The sequence below is a fragment of the Pristiophorus japonicus genome, chromosome 23 (assembly GCF_044704955.1).
Source record: "Pristiophorus japonicus isolate sPriJap1 chromosome 23, sPriJap1.hap1, whole genome shotgun sequence".
Classification (NCBI taxonomy): domain Eukaryota; kingdom Metazoa; phylum Chordata; class Chondrichthyes; family Pristiophoridae; genus Pristiophorus; species Pristiophorus japonicus.
In genome coordinates, this window is record NC_091999.1 from 62,260,608 (window position 1) to 62,280,438 (window position 19,831).

A 19,831-nucleotide genomic window follows, 5' to 3' on the forward strand; every position below is an offset into this window, starting at 1 on the left:
TGGCTCTGTGAGAGCTTGGATTCTGTCTCTGTGACAAACTGGGCTTCAACCCCAACCCCACATACAAACACATGCACATAGTCTTTTAGTGAGCATTTACGAACATTTTGAGGAATATTGACACGAGGGCAACTCTCCTACTCTGTTTCGAGTAATGCTCTGGGACCTTTCATATCCACCCGAGGGTGCAGACGGAGCTTCAATTTAACATTTCATCCGAAAGTCAACAGCTTCAACATTGCAAAATTCCCCAAGTGCTGCACTTGAGTGTTAGCCAAGATGATATGCTCAAGTCCAAGGAGTGCGACTTGAACACACAAACTCCTGATTCAGTCGAGAATGCTGCCACTGAACCAAAGCCGATACAAAAGTTCACAACCGTATTATTTTCCCCAAGTCTTTTTTATAAGTTCCAGGACATACCAAATTCGTATGATGATTTCCACACACAGTTGCACATACACAGAGACAAAAATAGAGATAGACAGACACAGAGACACACATAACCAAAAATTTACACGCACCAACGGGCATGCACAGATGCCTTCGCCATCTCGAGGGATAGACAGGCTGAATCACTGTCGCAACTTTGACTGATTGTTGCGATTTTTTAAACGGATGTATCGTGAATATTGCAGATTAATAAAAATGGAACAAATGTCAGTGTTGAAAGGTGTGGGACGTTATTCCAATTATCACATGATCAGTTTGGTAGAGAACTGGTTAAATTGTGAAATGGAATGAAAAATGCTGAGAATCGTAGTCGGCAGGATTCGAACCTGCGCGGGAAAATCCCAATGGATTTCTAGTCCATCGCCTTAACCACTCGGCCACGACTACTGTGTCGCTGGCTTTTTAAACGTTGCTCAGAAAAAACTCAGTCATCCATCTCTGTGCAGCAGACGGCCAAAGAATCCTGAAAAAGTCTCCATTTGCTAAAAATCTGGAAGAGGCAAACTCCTCTACCTGTATTTTCACAGTTCGATTTCGCTCTGGAATTTTTAATATGTATCTACCAAGAAACAGAAGTAAAAATCAACATTTTGAAACGTCTGCCTCCCGTCGGGGAATTGAACCCCGGTCTCCCGCTTGACAGGCGGGGATACTCACCACTATACTAACGAAGAACTGACGGATAGCTGCTCTGTCGGAGCAGGAATCGAGCTGTGAACAGAACTGGACACCATGAGAAGTCGACAGACACATTGAGAGACAGAGACAAACCGACAAACAGGGAGAGACAGACACCGAGATAGAGACAACGAGAGACAGAAAGTGTGAGACTCAGAAGGAGAGGCAGATTGGGTGAGAAAAAGACTCAAACACATACAGAGACAGAGATTTGTGTGTTTGATCTATTAAGAGAGAAAGGGAAAGAGTGAGAGAAAGAAAATGATAAAGACAGTGACAAGGAGAGAGACAGATAGAGAGAAAGAGATAGAAACTAAAACAGAAAATGATGGAAATACTTCTCAGGTTAGAGGCAGGGACTAACAGAGACAGGCAAAGAAATGGACAGACCGAAATGATGGGAAAGAGAGAGCCAGTCAGACAAAGAATCTGAGAGAATCCCATTGGAACAGACGTGGGCACCGTGAGAAAGAGACAGATTGAGAGACTGAGACAAAAGGATAAAACAGGGACAGACAGAGTGAGTCAGACTGAGAGAGACAAAGACTCAGACATACAAACACATACACAGCACTGTGGAGAGAGAGAGAGAGGCAGAGACCGACCGACACAGATACATTTCACAATTTCATTTCATTATCGGTTCAGAGTGACACATAGTTACAGAAAATTGTTGATTCAACCGATGAAAATCAACATCACTGATCAGAATGGGAGGAAATCTGTGTTAAAATAAATAGAAACCAGGAGTGGGGAAGAACCCACGGTGGAAAACCCTTTGAAGTTTAAGGCCAACGACATAACCACTCGGTTATCCTGGCTCTGTGAGAGCTTGGATTCTGTCTCTGTGACAAACTGGGCTTCAACCCCAACCCCACATACAAACACATGCACATAGTCTTTTAGTGAGCATTTACGAACATTTTTAGGAATATTGACACGGGGGCAACTCTCCTACTCTGTTTCGAGTAATGCTCTGGGACCTTTCATATCCACCCGAGGGTGCAGACGGAGCTTCAATTTAACATTTCATCCGAAAGTCAACAGCTTCAACATTGCAAAATTCCCCAAGTGCTGCACTTGAGTGTTAGCCAAGATGAAATGCTCAAGTCCAAGAAGTGCGACTTGAACACACAAACTCCTGATTCAGTCGAGAATGCTGCCACTGAACCAAAGCCGATACAAAAGTTCACAACCGTATTATTTTCCCAAGTCTTTTTTATAAGTTCCAGGACATACCAAATTCGTATGATGATTTCCACAGACAGTTGCACATACACAGAGACAAAAATAGAGATAGACAGACACAGAGACACACATAACCAAAAATTTACACGCACCAACGGGCATGCACAGATGCCTTAGCCATCTCGAGGGATAGACAGGCTGAATCACTGTCGCAACTTTGACTGATTGTTGCGATTTTTTAAACGGATGTATCGTCAATATTGCAGATTAATAAAAATGAGAATAAATGTCAGTGTTGAAAGGTGTGGGGCGTTATTCCAATTATCACATGATCAGTTTGGTAGAGAACTGGTTAAATTGTGAAATGGAATGAAAAATGCTGAGAATCGTAGTCGGCAGGATTCGAACCTGCGCGGGAAAATCCGAATGGATTTCTAGTCCATCGCCTTAACCACTCAGCCACGACTACTGTGTCGCTGGCTTTTTAAATGTTACTCAGAAAAAACTCAGTCATCCATCTCTGTGCAGCAGACGGCCAAAGAATCCTGAAAAAGTCTCCGTTTGCTAAAAATCTGGAAGAGGCAAACTCCTCTACCTGTATTTTCACAGTTCGATTTCGCTCTGGAATTTTTATCATGTATCTACCAAGAAACAGAAGTAAAAATAAACATGGTGAAACATCTGCCTCCCCGTCGGGGAATTGAACCCCGGTCTCCCGCGTGACAGGCGGGGATACTCACCACTATACTAACGAGGAACTGACGGATAGCTGCTCTGTCGGAGCAGGAATCGAGCTGTGAACAGAACTGGACACCATGAGAAGTCGACAGACACATTGAGAGACAGAGACAAACCGACAAACAGGGAGAGACAGACACCGAGATAGAGACAACGAGAGACAGAAAGTGTGAGACTCAGAAGGAGAGGCAGATTGGGTGAGAAAAAGACTCAAACACATACAGAGACAGAGATTTGTGTGTTTGATCTATTAAGAGAGAAAGGGAAAGAGTGAGAGAAAGACAATGATAAAGACAGTGACAAGGAGAGAGACAGATAGAGAGAAAGAGATGGAAACTAAAACAGAAAATGATGGAAATACTTCTCAGGTTAGAGGCAGGGAGTAACAGAGACAGGCAAAGAAATGGACAGACCGAAATGATGGGAAAGAGAGCGCCAGTCAGACAAAGAATCTGAGAGAATCCCATTGGAACTGACGTGGTCACCGTGAGAAAGAGACAGATTGAGAGACTGAGACAAACGGAGAAACAGGGACAGACAGAGTGAGTCAGACTGAGAGAGACAAAGACTCAGACATACAAACACATACACAGCTCTGTGGAGAGAGAGAGAGAGGCAGAGACCGAGCGACACAGATACATTTCACAATTTCATTTCATTATCGGTTCAGAGTGACACATAGTTACAGAAAATTGTTGATTCAACCGATGAAAATCGGACATCACTGATCAGAATGGGAGGAAATCTGTGTTAAAATAAATAGAAACCAGGAGTGGGGAAGAACCCACGGTGGAAAACCCTTTGAAGTTTAAGGCCAACGACATAACCACTCGGTTATCCTGGCCCTGTGAGAGTTTGGATTCTGTCTCTGTGACAAACTGGGCTTCAACCCCAACCCCACATACAAACACATGCACATAGTCTTTTAGTGAGCATTTACGAACATTTTTAGTAATATTTACACGGGGGCAACTCTCCTACTCTGTTTCGAGTAATGCTCTGGGACCTTTCATATCCACCCGAGGGTGCAGACGGAGCTTCAATTTAAAATTTCATCCGAAAGTCAACAGCTTCAACATTGCAAAATTCCCCAAGTGCTGCACTTGATTGTTAGCCAAGATGATATGCTCAAGTCCAAGGAGTGCGACTTGAACACACAAACTCCTGATTCAGTCGAGAATGCTGCCACTGAACCAAAGCCGATACAAAAGTTCACAACCGTATTATTTTCCCCAAGTCTTTTTTATAAGTTCCAGGACATACCAAATTCGTATGATGATTTCCACACACAGTTGCACATACACAGAGACAAAAATAGAGATAGACAGACACAGAGACACACATAACCAAAAATTTACACGCACCAACGGGTAATGCACAGATGCCTTAGCCATCTCGAGGGATAGACAGGCTGAATCACTGTCACAACTTTGACTGATTGTTGCGATTTTTTTAAACGGATGTATCGTGAATATTGCAGATTAATAAAAATGAGAACAAATGTCAGTGTTGAAAGGTGTGGGACGTTATTCCAATTATCACATGATCAGTTTGGTAGAGAACTGGTTAAATTGTGAAATGGAATGAAAAATGCTGAGAATCGTAGTCGGCAGGATTCGAACCTGCGCGGGAAAATCCCAATGGATTTCTAGTCCATCGCCTTAACCACTCGGCCACGACTACTGTGTCGCTGGCTTTTTAAACGTTACTCAGAAAAAACTCAGTCAGCCATCTCTGTGCAGCAGACGGCCAAAGAATCCTGAAAAAGTCTCCGTTTGCTAAAAATCTGGAAGAGGCAAACTCCTCTACCTGTATTTTCACAGTTCGATTTCGCTCTGGAATTTTTAACATTTATCTACCAAGAAACAGAAGTAAAAATCAACATTTTGAAACATCTGCCTCCCCGTCAGGGAATTGAACCCCGGTCTCCCGCGTGACAGGCGGGGATACTCACCACTATACTAACGAGGAACTGACCGATAGCTGCTCTGTCGGAGCAGGAATCGAGCTGTGAACAGAACTGGACACCATGAGAAGTCGACAGACACATTGAGAGACAGAGACAAACCGACAAACAGGGAGAGACAGACACCGAGATAGAGACAACGAGAGACAGAAATAGTGAGTCTGAGAAGGAGAGGCAGATTGGGTGAGAAAAAGACTCAAACACATACAGAGACAGAGATTTGTGTGTTTGATCTATTAAGAGAGAAAGGGAAAGAGTGAGAGAATGACAATGATAAAGACAGTGACAAGGAGAGAGACAGATAGAGAGAAAGAGATAGAGACTAAAACAGAAAATGATGGAAATGATTCTCAGGTTAGAGGCAGGGACGAACAGAGACAGGCAAAGAAATGGACAGACCGAAATGATGGGAAAGAGAGAGCCAGTCAGACAAAGAATCTGAGAGAATCCCAATGGAACAGACGTGGTCACCGTGAGAAAGAGACAGATTGAGAGACTGAGACAAACGGAGAAACAGGGACAGACAGAGTGAGTCAGACTGAGAGAGACAAAGACTCAGACATACAAACACATACACAGCTCTGTGGAGAGAGAGAGAGAGGCAGAGACCGAGCGACACAGATACATTTCACAATTTCATTTCATTATCGGTTCAGAGTGACACATAGTTACAGAAAATTGTTGATTCAACCGATGAAAATCGGACATCACTGATCAGAATGGGAGGAAATCTGTGTTAAAATAAATAGAAACCAGGAGTGGGGAAGATCCCACGGTGGAAAACCCTTTGAAGTTTAAGGCCAACGACATAACCACTCGGTTATCCTGGCCCTGTAAGAGCTTGGATTCTGTCTCTGTGACAAACTGGGCTTCAACCCCAACCCCACATACAAACACATGCACATAGTCTTTTAGTGAGCATTTACGAACATTTTGAGGAATATTGACACGGGGGCAACTCTCCTACTCTGTTTCGAGTAATGCTCTGGGACCTTTCATATCCACCCGAGGGTGCAGACGGAGCTTCAATTTAACATTTCATCCGAAAGTCAACAGCTTCAACATTGCAAAATTCCCCAAGTGCTGCACTAGAGTGTTAGCCAAGATGATATGCTCAAGTCCAAGGAGTGCGACTTGAACACACAAACTCCTGATTCAGTCGAGAATGCTGCCACTGAACCAAAGCCGATACAAAAGTTCACAACCGTATTATTTTCCCCAAGTCTTTTTTATAAGTTCCAGGACATACCAAATTCGTATGAGGATTTCCACACACAGTTGCACATACACAGAGACAAAAATAGAGATAGACAGACACAGAGACACACATAACCAAAAATTTACACGCACCAACGGGCATGCACAGATGCCTTCGCCATCTCGAGGGATAGACAGGCTGAATCACTGTCGGAACTTTGACTGATTGTTGCGATTTTTTAAACGGATGTATCGTGAATATTGCAGATTAATAAAAATGAGAACAAATGTCAGTGTTGAAAGGTGTGGGACGTTATTCCAATTATCACATGATCAGTTTGGTAGAGAACTGGTTAAATTGTGAAATGGAATGAAAAATGCTGAGAATCGTAGTCGGCAGGATTCGAACCTGCGCGGGAAAATCCCAATGGATTTCTAGTCCATCGCCTTAACCACTCGGCCACGACTACTGTGTCGCTGGCTTTTTAAACGTTACTCAGAAAAAACTCAGTCATCCATCTCTGTGCAGCAGACGGCCAAATAATCGTGAAAAAGTCTACGTTTGCTAAAAATCTGGAAGAGGCAAACTCCTCTACCTGTATTTTCACAGTTCGATTTCGCTCTGGAATTTTTAACATTTATCTACCAAGAAACAGAAGTAAAAATCAACATTTTGAAACATCTGCCTCCCCGTCAGGGAATTGAACCCCGGTCTCCCGCGTGACAGGCGGGGATACTCACCACTATACTAACGAGGAACTGACCTATAGCTGCTCTGTCGGAGCAGGAATCGAGCTGTGAACAGAACTGGACACCATGAGAAGTCGACAGACACATTGAGAGACAGAGACAAACCGACAAACAGGGAGAGACAGACACCGAGATAGAGACAACGAGAGACAGAAATAGTGAGTCTGAGAAGGAGAGGCAGATTGGGTGAGAAAAAGACTCAAACACATACAGAGACAGAGATTTGTGTGTTTGATCTATTAAGAGAGAAAGGGAAAGAGTGAGAGAATGACAATGATAAAGACAGTGACAAGGAGAGAGACAGATAGAGAGAAAGAGATAGAGACTAAAACAGAAAATGATGGAAATGATTCTCAGGTTAGAGGCAGGGACGAACAGAGACAGGCAAAGAAATGGACAGACCGAAATGATGGGAAAGAGAGAGCCAGTCAGACAAAGAATCTGAGAGAATCCCAATGGAACAGACGTGGTCACCGTGAGAAAGAGACAGATTGAGAGACTGAGACAAACGGAGAAACAGGGACAGACAGAGTGAGTCAGACTGAGAGAGACAAAGACTCAGACATACAAACACATACACAGCTCTGTGGAGAGAGAGAGAGAGGCAGAGACCGAGCGACACAGATACATTTCACAATTTCATTTCATTATCGGTTCAGAGTGACACATAGTTATAGAAAATTGTTGATTCAACCGATGAAAATCGGACATCACTGATCAGAATGGGAGGAAATCTGTGTTAAAATAAATAGAAACCAGGAGTGGGGAAGAACCCACGGTGGAAAACCCTTTGAAGTTTAAGGCCAACGACATAACCACTCGGTTATCCTGGCCCTGTGAGAGCTTGGATTCTGTCTCTGTGACAAACTGGGCTTCAACCCCAACCCCACATACAAACACATGCACATAGTCTTTTAGTGAGCATTTACGAACATTTTGAGGAATATTGACACGGGGGCAACTCTCCTATTCTGTTTCGAGTAATGCTCTGGGACCTTTCATATCCACCCGAGGGTGCAGACGGAGCTTCAATTTAACATTTCATCCGAAAGTCAACAGCTTCAACATTGCAAAATTCCCCAAGTGCTGGACTTGAGTGTTAGCCAAGATGATATGCTCAAGTCCAAGGAGTGCGACTTGAACACACAAACTCCTGATTCAGTCGAGAATGCTGCCACTGAACCAAATCCGATACAAAAGTTCACAACCGTATTATTTTCCCCAAGTCTTTTTTATAAGTTCCAGGACATACCAAATTCGTATGATGATCTCCACACACAGTTGCACATACACAGAGACAAAAATAGAGATAGACAGACACAGAGACACACATAACCAAAAATTTACACGCACCAACGGGCATGCACAGATGCCTTAGCCATCTCGAGGGATAGACAGGCTGAATCACTGTCGCAACTTTGACTGATTGTTGCGATTTTTTAAACGGATGTATCGTGAATATTGCAGATTAATAAAAATGAGAACAAATGTCAGTGTTGAAAGGTGTGGGACGTTATTCCAATTATCACATGATCAGTTTGGTGGAGAACTGGTTAAATTGTGAAATGGAATGAAAAATGCTGAGAATCGTAGTCGGCAGGATTCGAACCTGCGCGGGAAAATCCCAATGGATTTCTAGTCCATCGCCTTAACCACTCGGGCACGACTACTGCGTCGCTGGCTTTTTAAACGTTACTCAGAAAAAACTCAGTCATCCATCTCTGTGCAGCAGACGGCCAAAGAATCCTGAAAAAGTCTCCGTTTGCTAAAAATCTGGAAGAGGCAAACTCCTCTACCTGTATTTTCACAGTTCGATTTCGCTCTGGAATTTTTAACATGTATCTACCAAGAAACAGAAGTAAAAATCAACATTTTGAAACATCTGCCTCCCCGTCGGGGAATTGAACCCCGGTCTCCCGCGTGACAGGCGGGGATACTCACCACTATACTAACGAGGAACTGACGGATAGCTGCTCTGTCGGAGCAGGAATCGAGCTGTGAACAGAACTGGACACCATGAGAAGTCGACAGACACATTGAGAGACAGAGACAAACCGACAAACAGGGAGAGACAGACACCGAGATAGAGACAACGAGAGACAGAAAGTGTGAGACTGAGAAGGAGAGGCAGATTGGGTGAGAAAAAGACTCAAACACATACAGAGACAGAGATTTGTGTGTTTGATCTATTAAGAGAGAAAGGGAAAGAGTGAGAGAAAGACAATGATAAAGACAGTGACAAGGAGAGAGACAGATAGAGAGAAAGAGATAGAAACTAAAACAGAAAATGATGGAAATACTTCTCAGGTTAGAGGCAGGGACTAACAGAGACAGGCAAAGAAAGGGACAGACCGAAATGATGGGAAAGAGAGCGCCAGTCAGACAAAGAATCTGAGAGAATCCCATTGGAACAGACGTGGGCACCGTGAGAAAGAGACAGATTGAGAGACTGAGACAAACGGAGAAACAGGGACAGACAGAGTGAGTCAGACTGAGAGAGACAAAGACTCAGACATACAAACACATACACAGCTCTGTGGAGAGAGAGAGAGAGGCAGAGACCGAGCGACACAGATACATTTCACAATTTCATTTCATTATCGGTTCAGAGTGACACATAGTTACAGAAAATTGTTGATTCAACCGATGAAAATCGGACATCACTGATCAGAATGGGAGGAAATCTGTGTTAAAATAAATAGAAACCAGGAGTGGGGAAGATCCCACGGTGGAAAACCCTTTGAAGTTTAAGGCCAACGACATAACCACTCGGTTATCCTCGCTCTGTGAGAGCTTGGATTCTGTCTCTGTGACAAACTGGGCTTCAACCCCAACCCCACATACAAACACATGCACATAGTCTTTTAGTGAGCATTTACGAACATTTTGAGGAATATTGACACGAGGGCAACTCTCCTACTCTGTTTCGAGTAATGCTCTGGGACCTTTCATATCCACCCGAGGGTGCAGACGGAGCTTCAATTTAACATTTCATCCGAAAGTCAACAGCTTCAACATTGCAAAATTCCCCAAGTGCTGCACTTGAGTGTTAGCCAAGATGATATGCTCAAGTCCAAGGAGTGCGACTTGAACACACAAACTCCTGATTCAGTCGAGAATGCTGCCACTGAACCAAAGCCGATACAAAAGTTCACAACCGTATTATTTTCCCCAAGTCTTTTTTATAAGTTCCAGGACATACCAAATTCGTATGATGATTTCCACACACAGTTGCACATACACAGAGACAAAAATAGAGATAGACAGACACAGAGACACACATAACCAAAAATTTACACGCACCAACGGGCATGCACAGATGCCTTCGCCATCTCGAGGGATAGACAGGCTGAATCACTGTCGCAACTTTGACTGATTGTTGCGATTTTTTAAACGGATGTATCGTGAATATTGCAGATTAATAAAAATGGAACAAATGTCAGTGTTGAAAGGTGTGGGACGTTATTCCAATTATCACATGATCAGTTTGGTAGAGAACTGGTTAAATTGTGAAATGGAATGAAAAATGCTGAGAATCGTAGTCGGCAGGATTCGAACCTGCGCGGGAAAATCCCAATGGATTTCTAGTCCATCGCCTTAACCACTCGGCCACGACTACTGTGTCGCTGGCTTTTTAAACGTTGCTCAGAAAAAACTCAGTCATCCATCTCTGTGCAGCAGACGGCCAAAGAATCCTGAAAAAGTCTCCATTTGCTAAAAATCTGGAAGAGGCAAACTCCTCTACCTGTATTTTCACAGTTCGATTTCGCTCTGGAATTTTTAATATGTATCTACCAAGAAACAGAAGTAAAAATCAACATTTTGAAACGTCTGCCTCCCCGTCGGGGAATTGAACCCCGGTCTCCCGCTTGACAGGCGGGGATACTCACCACTATACTAACGAAGAACTGACGGATAGCTGCTCTGTCGGAGCAGGAATCGAGCTGTGAACAGAACTGGACACCATGAGAAGTCGACAGACACATTGAGAGACAGAGACAAACCGACAAACAGGGAGAGACAGACACCGAGATAGAGACAACGAGAGACAGAAAGTGTGAGACTCAGAAGGAGAGGCAGATTGGGTGAGAAAAAGACTCAAACACATACAGAGACAGAGATTTGTGTGTTTGATCTATTAAGAGAGAAAGGGAAAGAGTGAGAGAAAGAAAATGATAAAGACAGTGACAAGGAGAGAGACAGATAGAGAGAAAGAGATAGAAACTAAAACAGAAAATGATGGAAATACTTCTCAGGTTAGAGGCAGGGACTAACAGAGACAGGCAAAGAAATGGACAGACCGAAATGATGGGAAAGAGAGAGCCAGTCAGACAAAGAATCTGAGAGAATCCCATTGGAACAGACGTGGGCACCGTGAGAAAGAGACAGATTGAGAGACTGAGACAAAAGGATAAAACAGGGACAGACAGAGTGAGTCAGACTGAGAGAGACAAAGACTCAGACATACAAACACATACACAGCACTGTGGAGAGAGAGAGAGAGGCAGAGACCGACCGACACAGATACATTTCACAATTTCATTTCATTATCGGTTCAGAGTGACACATAGTTACAGAAAATTGTTGATTCAACCGATGAAAATCAACATCACTGATCAGAATGGGAGGAAATCTGTGTTAAAATAAATAGAAACCAGGAGTGGGGAAGAACCCACGGTGGAAAACCCTTTGAAGTTTAAGGCCAACGACATAACCACTCGGTTATCCTGGCTCTGTGAGAGCTTGGATTCTGTCTCTGTGACAAACTGGGCTTCAACCCCAACCCCACATACAAACACATGCACATAGTCTTTTAGTGAGCATTTACGAACATTTTTAGGAATATTGACACGGGGGCAACTCTCCTACTCTGTTTCGAGTAATGCTCTGGGACCTTTCATATCCACCCGAGGGTGCAGACGGAGCTTCAATTTAACATTTCATCCGAAAGTCAACAGCTTCAACATTGCAAAATTCCCCAAGTGCTGCACTTGAGTGTTAGCCAAGATGAAATGCTCAAGTCCAAGAAGTGCGACTTGAACACACAAACTCCTGATTCAGTCGAGAATGCTGCCACTGAACCAAAGCCGATACAAAAGTTCACAACCGTATTATTTTCCCAAGTCTTTTTTATAAGTTCCAGGACATACCAAATTCGTATGATGATTTCCACAGACAGTTGCACATACACAGAGACAAAAATAGAGATAGACAGACACAGAGACACACATAACCAAAAATTTACACGCACCAACGGGCATGCACAGATGCCTTAGCCATCTCGAGGGATAGACAGGCTGAATCACTGTCGCAACTTTGACTGATTGTTGCGATTTTTTAAACGGATGTATCGTCAATATTGCAGATTAATAAAAATGAGAATAAATGTCAGTGTTGAAAGGTGTGGGGCGTTATTCCAATTATCACATGATCAGTTTGGTAGAGAACTGGTTAAATTGTGAAATGGAATGAAAAATGCTGAGAATCGTAGTCGGCAGGATTCGAACCTGCGCGGGAAAATCCGAATGGATTTCTAGTCCATCGCCTTAACCACTCAGCCACGACTACTGTGTCGCTGGCTTTTTAAATGTTACTCAGAAAAAACTCAGTCATCCATCTCTGTGCAGCAGACGGCCAAAGAATCCTGAAAAAGTCTCCGTTTGCTAAAAATCTGGAAGAGGCAAACTCCTCTACCTGTATTTTCACAGTTCGATTTCGCTCTGGAATTTTTATCATGTATCTACCAAGAAACAGAAGTAAAAATAAACATTGTGAAACATCTGCCTCCCCGTCGGGGAATTGAACCCCGGTCTCCCGCGTGACAGGCGGGGATACTCACCACTATACTAACGAGGAACTGACGGATAGCTGCTCTGTCGGAGCAGGAATCGAGCTGTGAACAGAACTGGACACCATGAGAAGTCGACAGACACATTGAGAGACAGAGACAAACCGACAAACAGGGAGAGACAGACACCGAGATAGAGACAACGAGAGACAGAAAGTGTGAGACTCAGAAGGAGAGGCAGATTGGGTGAGAAAAAGACTCAAACACATACAGAGACAGAGATTTGTGTGTTTGATCTATTAAGAGAGAAAGGGAAAGAGTGAGAGAAAGACAATGATAAAGACAGTGACAAGGAGAGAGACAGATAGAGAGAAAGAGATGGAAACTAAAACAGAAAATGATGGAAATACTTCTCAGGTTAGAGGCAGGGAGTAACAGAGACAGGCAAAGAAATGGACAGACCGAAATGATGGGAAAGAGAGCGCCAGTCAGACAAAGAATCTGAGAGAATCCCATTGGAACTGACGTGGTCACCGTGAGAAAGAGACAGATTGAGAGACTGAGACAAACGGAGAAACAGGGACAGACAGAGTGAGTCAGACTGAGAGAGACAAAGACTCAGACATACAAACACATACACAGCTCTGTGGAGAGAGAGAGAGAGGCAGAGACCGAGCGACACAGATACATTTCACAATTTCATTTCATTATCGGTTCAGAGTGACACATAGTTACAGAAAATTGTTGATTCAACCGATGAAAATCGGACATCACTGATCAGAATGGGAGGAAATCTGTGTTAAAATAAATAGAAACCAGGAGTGGGGAAGAATCCACGGTGGAAAACCCTTTGAAGTTTAAGGCCAACGACATAACCACTCGGTTATCCTGGCCCTGTGAGAGTTTGGATTCTGTCTCTGTGACAAACTGGGCTTCAACCCCAACCCCACATACAAACACATGCACATAGTCTTTTAGTGAGCATTTACGAACATTTTTAGTAATATTTACACGGGGGCAACTCTCCTACTCTGTTTCGAGTAATGCTCTGGGACCTTTCATATCCACCCGAGGGTGCAGACGGAGCTTCAATTTAAAATTTCATCCGAAAGTCAACAGCTTCAACATTGCAAAATTCCCCAAGTGCTGCACTTGATTGTTAGCCAAGATGATATGCTCAAGTCCAAGGAGTGCGACTTGAACACACAAACTCCTGATTCAGTCGAGAATGCTGCCACTGAACCAAAGCCGATACAAAAGTTCACAACCGTATTATTTTCCCCAAGTCTTTTTTATAAGTTCCAGGACATACCAAATTCGTATGATGATTTCCACACACAGTTGCACATACACAGAGACAAAAATAGAGATAGACAGACACAGAGACACACATAACCAAAAATTTACACGCACCAACGGGTAATGCACAGATGCCTTAGCCATCTCGAGGGATAGACAGGCTGAATCACTGTCACAACTTTGACTGATTGTTGCGATTTTTTTAAACGGATGTATCGTGAATATTGCAGATTAATAAAAATGAGAACAAATGTCAGTGTTGAAAGGTGTGGGACGTTATTCCAATTATCACATGATCAGTTTGGTAGAGAACTGGTTAAATTGTGAAATGGAATGAAAAATGCTGAGAATCGTAGTCGGCAGGATTCGAACCTGCGCGGGAAAATCCCAATGGATTTCTAGTCCATCGCCTTAACCACTCGGCCACGACTACTGTGTCGCTGGCTTTTTAAACGTTACTCAGAAAAAACTCAGTCAGCCATCTCTGTGCAGCAGACGGCCAAAGAATCCTGAAAAAGTCTCCGTTTGCTAAAAATCTGGAAGAGGCAAACTCCTCTACCTGTATTTTCACAGTTCGATTTCGCTCTGGAATTTTTAACATTTATCTACCAAGAAACAGAAGTAAAAATCAACATTTTGAAACATCTGCCTCCCCGTCAGGGAATTGAACCCCGGTCTCCCGCGTGACAGGCGGGGATACTCACCACTATACTAACGAGGAACTGACCGATAGCTGCTCTGTCGGAGCAGGAATCGAGCTGTGAACAGAACTGGACACCATGAGAAGTCGACAGACACATTGAGAGACAGAGACAAACCGACAAACAGGGAGAGACAGACACCGAGATAGAGACAACGAGAGACAGAAATAGTGAGTCTGAGAAGGAGAGGCAGATTGGGTGAGAAAAAGACTCAAACACATACAGAGACAGAGATTTGTGTGTTTGATCTATTAAGAGAGAAAGGGAAAGAGTGAGAGAATGACAATGATAAAGACAGTGACAAGGAGAGAGACAGATAGAGAGAAAGAGATAGAGACTAAAACAGAAAATGATGGAAATGATTCTCAGGTTAGAGGCAGGGACGAACAGAGACAGGCAAAGAAATGGACAGACCGAAATGATGGGAAAGAGAGAGCCAGTCAGACAAAGAATCTGAGAGAATCCCAATGGAACAGACGTGGTCACCGTGAGAAAGAGACAGATTGAGAGACTGAGACAAACGGAGAAACAGGGACAGACAGAGTGAGTCAGACTGAGAGAGACAAAGACTCAGACATACAAACACATACACAGCTCTGTGGAGAGAGAGAGAGAGGCAGAGACCGAGCGACACAGATACATTTCACAATTTCATTTCATTATCGGTTCAGAGTGACACATAGTTACAGAAAATTGTTGATTCAACCGATGAAAATCGGACATCACTGATCAGAATGGGAGGAAATCTGTGTTAAAATAAATAGAAACCAGGAGTGGGGAAGATCCCACGGTGGAAAACCCTTTGAAGTTTAAGGCCAACGACATAACCACTCGGTTATCCTGGCCCTGTAAGAGCTTGGATTCTGTCTCTGTGACAAACTGGGCTTCAACCCCAACCCCACATACAAACACATGCACATAGTCTTTTAGTGAGCATTTACGAACATTTTGAGGAATATTGACACGGGGGCAACTCTCCTACTCTGTTTCGAGTAATGCTCTGGGACCTTTCATATCCACCCGAGGGTGCAGACGGAGCTTCAATTTAACATTTCATCCGAAAGTCAACAGCTTCAACATTGCAAAATTCCCCAAGTGCTGCACTAGAGTGTTAGCCAAGATGATATGCTCAAGTCCAAGGAGTGCGACTTGAACACACAAACTCCTGATTCAGTCGAGAATGCTGCCACTGAACCAAAGCCGATACAAAAGTTCACAACCGTATTATTTTCCCCAAGTCTTTTTTATAAGTTCCAGGACATACCAAATTCGTATGAGGATTTCCACACACAGTTGCACATACACAGAGACAAAAATAGAGATAGACAGACACAGAGACACACATAACCAAAAATTTACACGCACCAACGGGCATGCACAGATGCCTTCGCCATCTCGAGGGATAGACAGGCTGAATCACTGTCGGAACTTTGACTGATTGTTGCGATTTTTTAAACGGATGTATCGTGAATATTGCAGATTAATAAAAATGAGAACAAATGTCAGTGTTGAAAGGTGTGGGACGTTATTCCAATTATCACATGATCAGTTTGGTAGAGAACTGGTTAAATTGTGAAATGGAATGAAAAATGCTGAGAATCGTAGTCGGCAGGATTCGAACCTGCGCGGGAAAATCCCAATGGATTTCTAGTCCATCGCCTTAACCACTCGGCCACGACTACTGTGTCGCTGGCTTTTTAAACGTTACTCAGAAAAAACTCAGTCATCCATCTCTGTGCAGCAGACGGCCAAATAATCGTGAAAAAGTCTACGTTTGCTAAAAATCTGGAAGAGGCAAACTCCTCTACCTGTATTTTCACAGTTCGATTTCGCTCTGGAATTTTTAACATTTATCTACCAAGAAACAGAAGTAAAAATCAACATTTTGAAACATCTGCCTCCCCGTCAGGGAATTGAACCCCGGTCTCCCGCGTGACAGGCGGGGATACTCACCACTATACTAACGAGGAACTGACCTATAGCTGCTCTGTCGGAGCAGGAATCGAGCTGTGAACAGAACTGGACACCATGAGAAGTCGACAGACACATTGAGAGACAGAGACAAACCGACAAACAGGGAGAGACAGACACCGAGATAGAGACAACGAGAGACAGAAATAGTGAGTCTGAGAAGGAGAGGCAGATTGGGTGAGAAAAAGACTCAAACACATACAGAGACAGAGATTTGTGTGTTTGATCTATTAAGAGAGAAAGGGAAAGAGTGAGAGAATGACAATGATAAAGACAGTGACAAGGAGAGAGACAGATAGAGAGAAAGAGATAGAGACTAAAACAGAAAATGATGGAAATGATTCTCAGGTTAGAGGCAGGGACGAACAGAGACAGGCAAAGAAATGGACAGACCGAAATGATGGGAAAGAGAGAGCCAGTCAGACAAAGAATCTGAGAGAATCCCAATGGAACAGACGTGGTCACCGTGAGAAAGAGACAGATTGAGAGACTGAGACAAACGGAGAAACAGGGACAGACAGAGTGAGTCAGACTGAGAGAGACAAAGACTCAGACATACAAACACATACACAGCTCTGTGGAGAGAGAGAGAGAGGCAGAGACCGAGCGACACAGATACATTTCACAATTTCATTTCATTATCGGTTCAGAGTGACACATAGTTACAGAAAATTGTTGATTCAACCGATGAAAATCGGACATCACTGATCAGAATGGGAGGAAATCTGTGTTAAAATAAATAGAAACCAGGAGTGGGGAAGATCCCACGGTGGAAAACCCTTTGAAGTTTAAGGCCAACGACATAACCACTCGGTTATCCTGGCCCTGTAAGAGCTTGGATTCTGTCTCTGTGACAAACTGGGCTTCAACCCCAACCCCACATACAAACACATGCACATAGTCTTTTAGCGAGCATTTACGAACATTTTGAGGAATATTGACACGGGGGCAACTCTCCTACTCTGTTTCGAGTAATGCTCTGGGACCTTTCATATCCACCCGAGGGTGCAGACGGAGCTTCAATTTAACATTTCATCCGAAAGTCAACAGCTTCAACATTGCAAAATTCCCCAAGTGCTGCACTAGAGTGTTAGCCAAGATGATATGCTCAAGTCCAAGGAGTGCGACTTGAACACACAAACTCCTGATTCAGTCGAGAATGCTGCCACTGAACCAAAGCCGATACAAAAGTTCACAACCGTATTATTTTCCCCAAGTCTTTTTTATAAGTTCCAGGTCATACCAAATTCGTATGAGGATTTCCACACACAGTTGCACATACACAGAGACAAAAATAGAGATAGACAGACACAGAGACACACATAACCAAAAATTTACACGCACCAACGGGCATGCACAGATGCCTTCGCCATCTCGAGGGATAGACAGGCTGAATCACTGTCGCAACTTTGACTGATTGTTGCGATTTTTTAAACGGATGTATCGTGAATATTGCAGATTAATAAAAATGAGAACAAATGTCAGTGTTGAAAGGTGTGGGACGTTATTCCAATTATCACATGATCAGTTTGGTAGAGAACTGGTTAAATTGTGAAATGGAATGAAAAATGCTGAGAATCGTAGTCGGCAGGATTCGAACCTGCGCGGGAAAATCCCAATGGATTTCTAGTCCATCGCCTTAACCACTCGGCCACGACTACTGTGTCGCTGGCTTTTTAAACGTTACTCAGAAAAAACTCAGTCATCCATCTCTGTGCAGCAGACGGCCAAAGAATCCTGAAAAAGTCTCCGTTTGCTAAAAATCTGGAAGAGGCAAACTCCTCTACCTGTATTTTCACAGTTCGATTTCGCTCTGGAATTTTTAACATTTATCTACCAAGAAACAGAAGTAAAAATCAACATTTTGAAACATCTGCCTCCCCGTCGGGGAATTGAACCCCGGTCTCCCGCGTGACAGGCGGGGATACTCACCACTATACTAACGAGGAACTGACGGATAGCTGCTCTGTCGGAGCAGGAATCGAGCTGTGAACAGAACTGGACACCATGAGAAGTCGACAGACACATTGAGAGACAGAGACAAACCGACAAACAGGGAGAGACAGACACCGAGATAGAGACAACGAGAGACAGAAATAGTGAGTCTGAGAAGGAGAGGCAGATTGGGTGAGAAAAAGACTCAAACACATACAGAGACAGAGATTTGTGTGTTTGATCTATTAAGAGAGAAAGGGAAAGAGTGAGAGAATGACAATGATAAAGACAGTGACAAGGAGAGAGACAGATAGAGAGAAAGAGATAGAGACTAAAACAGAAAATGATGGAAATGATTCTCAGGTTAGAGGCAGGGACGAACAGAGACAGGCAAAGAAATGGACAGACCGAAATGATGGGAAAGAGAGAGCCAGTCAGACAAAGAATCTGAGAGAATCCCAATGGAACAGACGTGGTCACCGTGAGAAAGAGACAGATTGAGAGACTGAGACAAACGGAGAAACAGGGACAGACAGAGCGAGTCAGACTGAGAGAGACAAAGACTCAGACATACAAACACATACACAGCTCTGTGGAGAGAGAGAGAGAGGCAGAGACCGAGCGACACAGATACATTTCACAATTTCATTTCATTATCGGTTCAGAGTGACACATAGTTACAGAAAATTGTTGATTCAACCGATGAAAATCGGACATCACTGATCAGAATGGGAGGAAATCTGTGTTAAAATAAATAGAAACCAGGAGTGGGGAAGATCCCACGGTGGAAAACCCTTTGAAGTTTAAGGCCAACGACATAACCACTCGGTTATCCTGGCCCTGTAAGAGCTTGGATTCTGTCTCTGTGACAAACTGGGCTTCAACCCCAACCCCACATACAAACACATGCACATAGTCTTTTAGTGAGCATTTACGAACATTTTGAGGAATATTGACACGGGGGCAACTCTCCTACTCTGTTTCGAGTAATGCTCTGGGACCTTTCATATCCACCCGAGGGTGCAGACGGAGCTTCAATTTAACATTTCATCCGAAAGTCAACAGCTTCAACATTGCAAAATTCCCCAAGTGCTGCACTAGAGTGTTAGCCAAGATGATATGCTCAAGTCCAAGGAGTGCGACTTGAACACACAAACTCCTGATTCA

General features: G+C 43.5%; 19 non-coding genes across 19 annotated transcripts; all 19 read right to left on the minus strand.

The window, feature by feature from the left end:
• Positions 1 to 758: 758 nt before the first annotated feature.
• Positions 759 to 840, minus strand: trnas-aga (transfer RNA serine (anticodon AGA)). Its single transcript has one exon. It is a non-coding gene; the product is annotated as a tRNA-Ser (tRNA).
• A 1,866-nt stretch (positions 841 to 2,706) lies between these two features.
• On the minus strand, positions 2,707 to 2,788 carry trnas-aga (transfer RNA serine (anticodon AGA)). Its single transcript has one exon. It is a non-coding gene; the product is annotated as a tRNA-Ser (tRNA).
• A 216-nt stretch (positions 2,789 to 3,004) lies between these two features.
• trnad-guc (transfer RNA aspartic acid (anticodon GUC)) lies at positions 3,005 to 3,076 on the minus strand. The gene has a single exon. It is a non-coding gene; the product is annotated as a tRNA-Asp (tRNA).
• A 1,582-nt stretch (positions 3,077 to 4,658) lies between these two features.
• Positions 4,659 to 4,740, minus strand: trnas-aga (transfer RNA serine (anticodon AGA)). Its single transcript has one exon. It is a non-coding gene; the product is annotated as a tRNA-Ser (tRNA).
• A 216-nt stretch (positions 4,741 to 4,956) lies between these two features.
• On the minus strand, positions 4,957 to 5,028 carry trnad-guc (transfer RNA aspartic acid (anticodon GUC)). Its single transcript has one exon. It is a non-coding gene; the product is annotated as a tRNA-Asp (tRNA).
• Positions 5,029 to 6,608: 1,580 nt separating this feature from the next.
• Positions 6,609 to 6,690, minus strand: trnas-aga (transfer RNA serine (anticodon AGA)). The gene has a single exon. It is a non-coding gene; the product is annotated as a tRNA-Ser (tRNA).
• A 216-nt stretch (positions 6,691 to 6,906) lies between these two features.
• trnad-guc (transfer RNA aspartic acid (anticodon GUC)) lies at positions 6,907 to 6,978 on the minus strand. The gene has a single exon. It is a non-coding gene; the product is annotated as a tRNA-Asp (tRNA).
• A 1,580-nt stretch (positions 6,979 to 8,558) lies between these two features.
• On the minus strand, positions 8,559 to 8,640 carry trnas-aga (transfer RNA serine (anticodon AGA)). Its single transcript has one exon. It is a non-coding gene; the product is annotated as a tRNA-Ser (tRNA).
• Positions 8,641 to 8,856: 216 nt separating this feature from the next.
• Positions 8,857 to 8,928, minus strand: trnad-guc (transfer RNA aspartic acid (anticodon GUC)). The gene has a single exon. It is a non-coding gene; the product is annotated as a tRNA-Asp (tRNA).
• A 1,579-nt stretch (positions 8,929 to 10,507) lies between these two features.
• Positions 10,508 to 10,589, minus strand: trnas-aga (transfer RNA serine (anticodon AGA)). The gene has a single exon. It is a non-coding gene; the product is annotated as a tRNA-Ser (tRNA).
• A 216-nt stretch (positions 10,590 to 10,805) lies between these two features.
• Positions 10,806 to 10,877, minus strand: trnad-guc (transfer RNA aspartic acid (anticodon GUC)). The gene has a single exon. It is a non-coding gene; the product is annotated as a tRNA-Asp (tRNA).
• A 1,579-nt stretch (positions 10,878 to 12,456) lies between these two features.
• Positions 12,457 to 12,538, minus strand: trnas-aga (transfer RNA serine (anticodon AGA)). Its single transcript has one exon. It is a non-coding gene; the product is annotated as a tRNA-Ser (tRNA).
• Positions 12,539 to 12,754: 216 nt separating this feature from the next.
• Positions 12,755 to 12,826, minus strand: trnad-guc (transfer RNA aspartic acid (anticodon GUC)). The gene has a single exon. It is a non-coding gene; the product is annotated as a tRNA-Asp (tRNA).
• A 1,582-nt stretch (positions 12,827 to 14,408) lies between these two features.
• Positions 14,409 to 14,490, minus strand: trnas-aga (transfer RNA serine (anticodon AGA)). Its single transcript has one exon. It is a non-coding gene; the product is annotated as a tRNA-Ser (tRNA).
• A 216-nt stretch (positions 14,491 to 14,706) lies between these two features.
• Positions 14,707 to 14,778, minus strand: trnad-guc (transfer RNA aspartic acid (anticodon GUC)). The gene has a single exon. It is a non-coding gene; the product is annotated as a tRNA-Asp (tRNA).
• A 1,580-nt stretch (positions 14,779 to 16,358) lies between these two features.
• Positions 16,359 to 16,440, minus strand: trnas-aga (transfer RNA serine (anticodon AGA)). The gene has a single exon. It is a non-coding gene; the product is annotated as a tRNA-Ser (tRNA).
• A 216-nt stretch (positions 16,441 to 16,656) lies between these two features.
• On the minus strand, positions 16,657 to 16,728 carry trnad-guc (transfer RNA aspartic acid (anticodon GUC)). Its single transcript has one exon. It is a non-coding gene; the product is annotated as a tRNA-Asp (tRNA).
• A 1,580-nt stretch (positions 16,729 to 18,308) lies between these two features.
• Positions 18,309 to 18,390, minus strand: trnas-aga (transfer RNA serine (anticodon AGA)). Its single transcript has one exon. It is a non-coding gene; the product is annotated as a tRNA-Ser (tRNA).
• Positions 18,391 to 18,606: 216 nt separating this feature from the next.
• trnad-guc (transfer RNA aspartic acid (anticodon GUC)) lies at positions 18,607 to 18,678 on the minus strand. The gene has a single exon. It is a non-coding gene; the product is annotated as a tRNA-Asp (tRNA).
• Between the last annotated feature and the right edge of the window lie 1,153 nt (positions 18,679 to 19,831).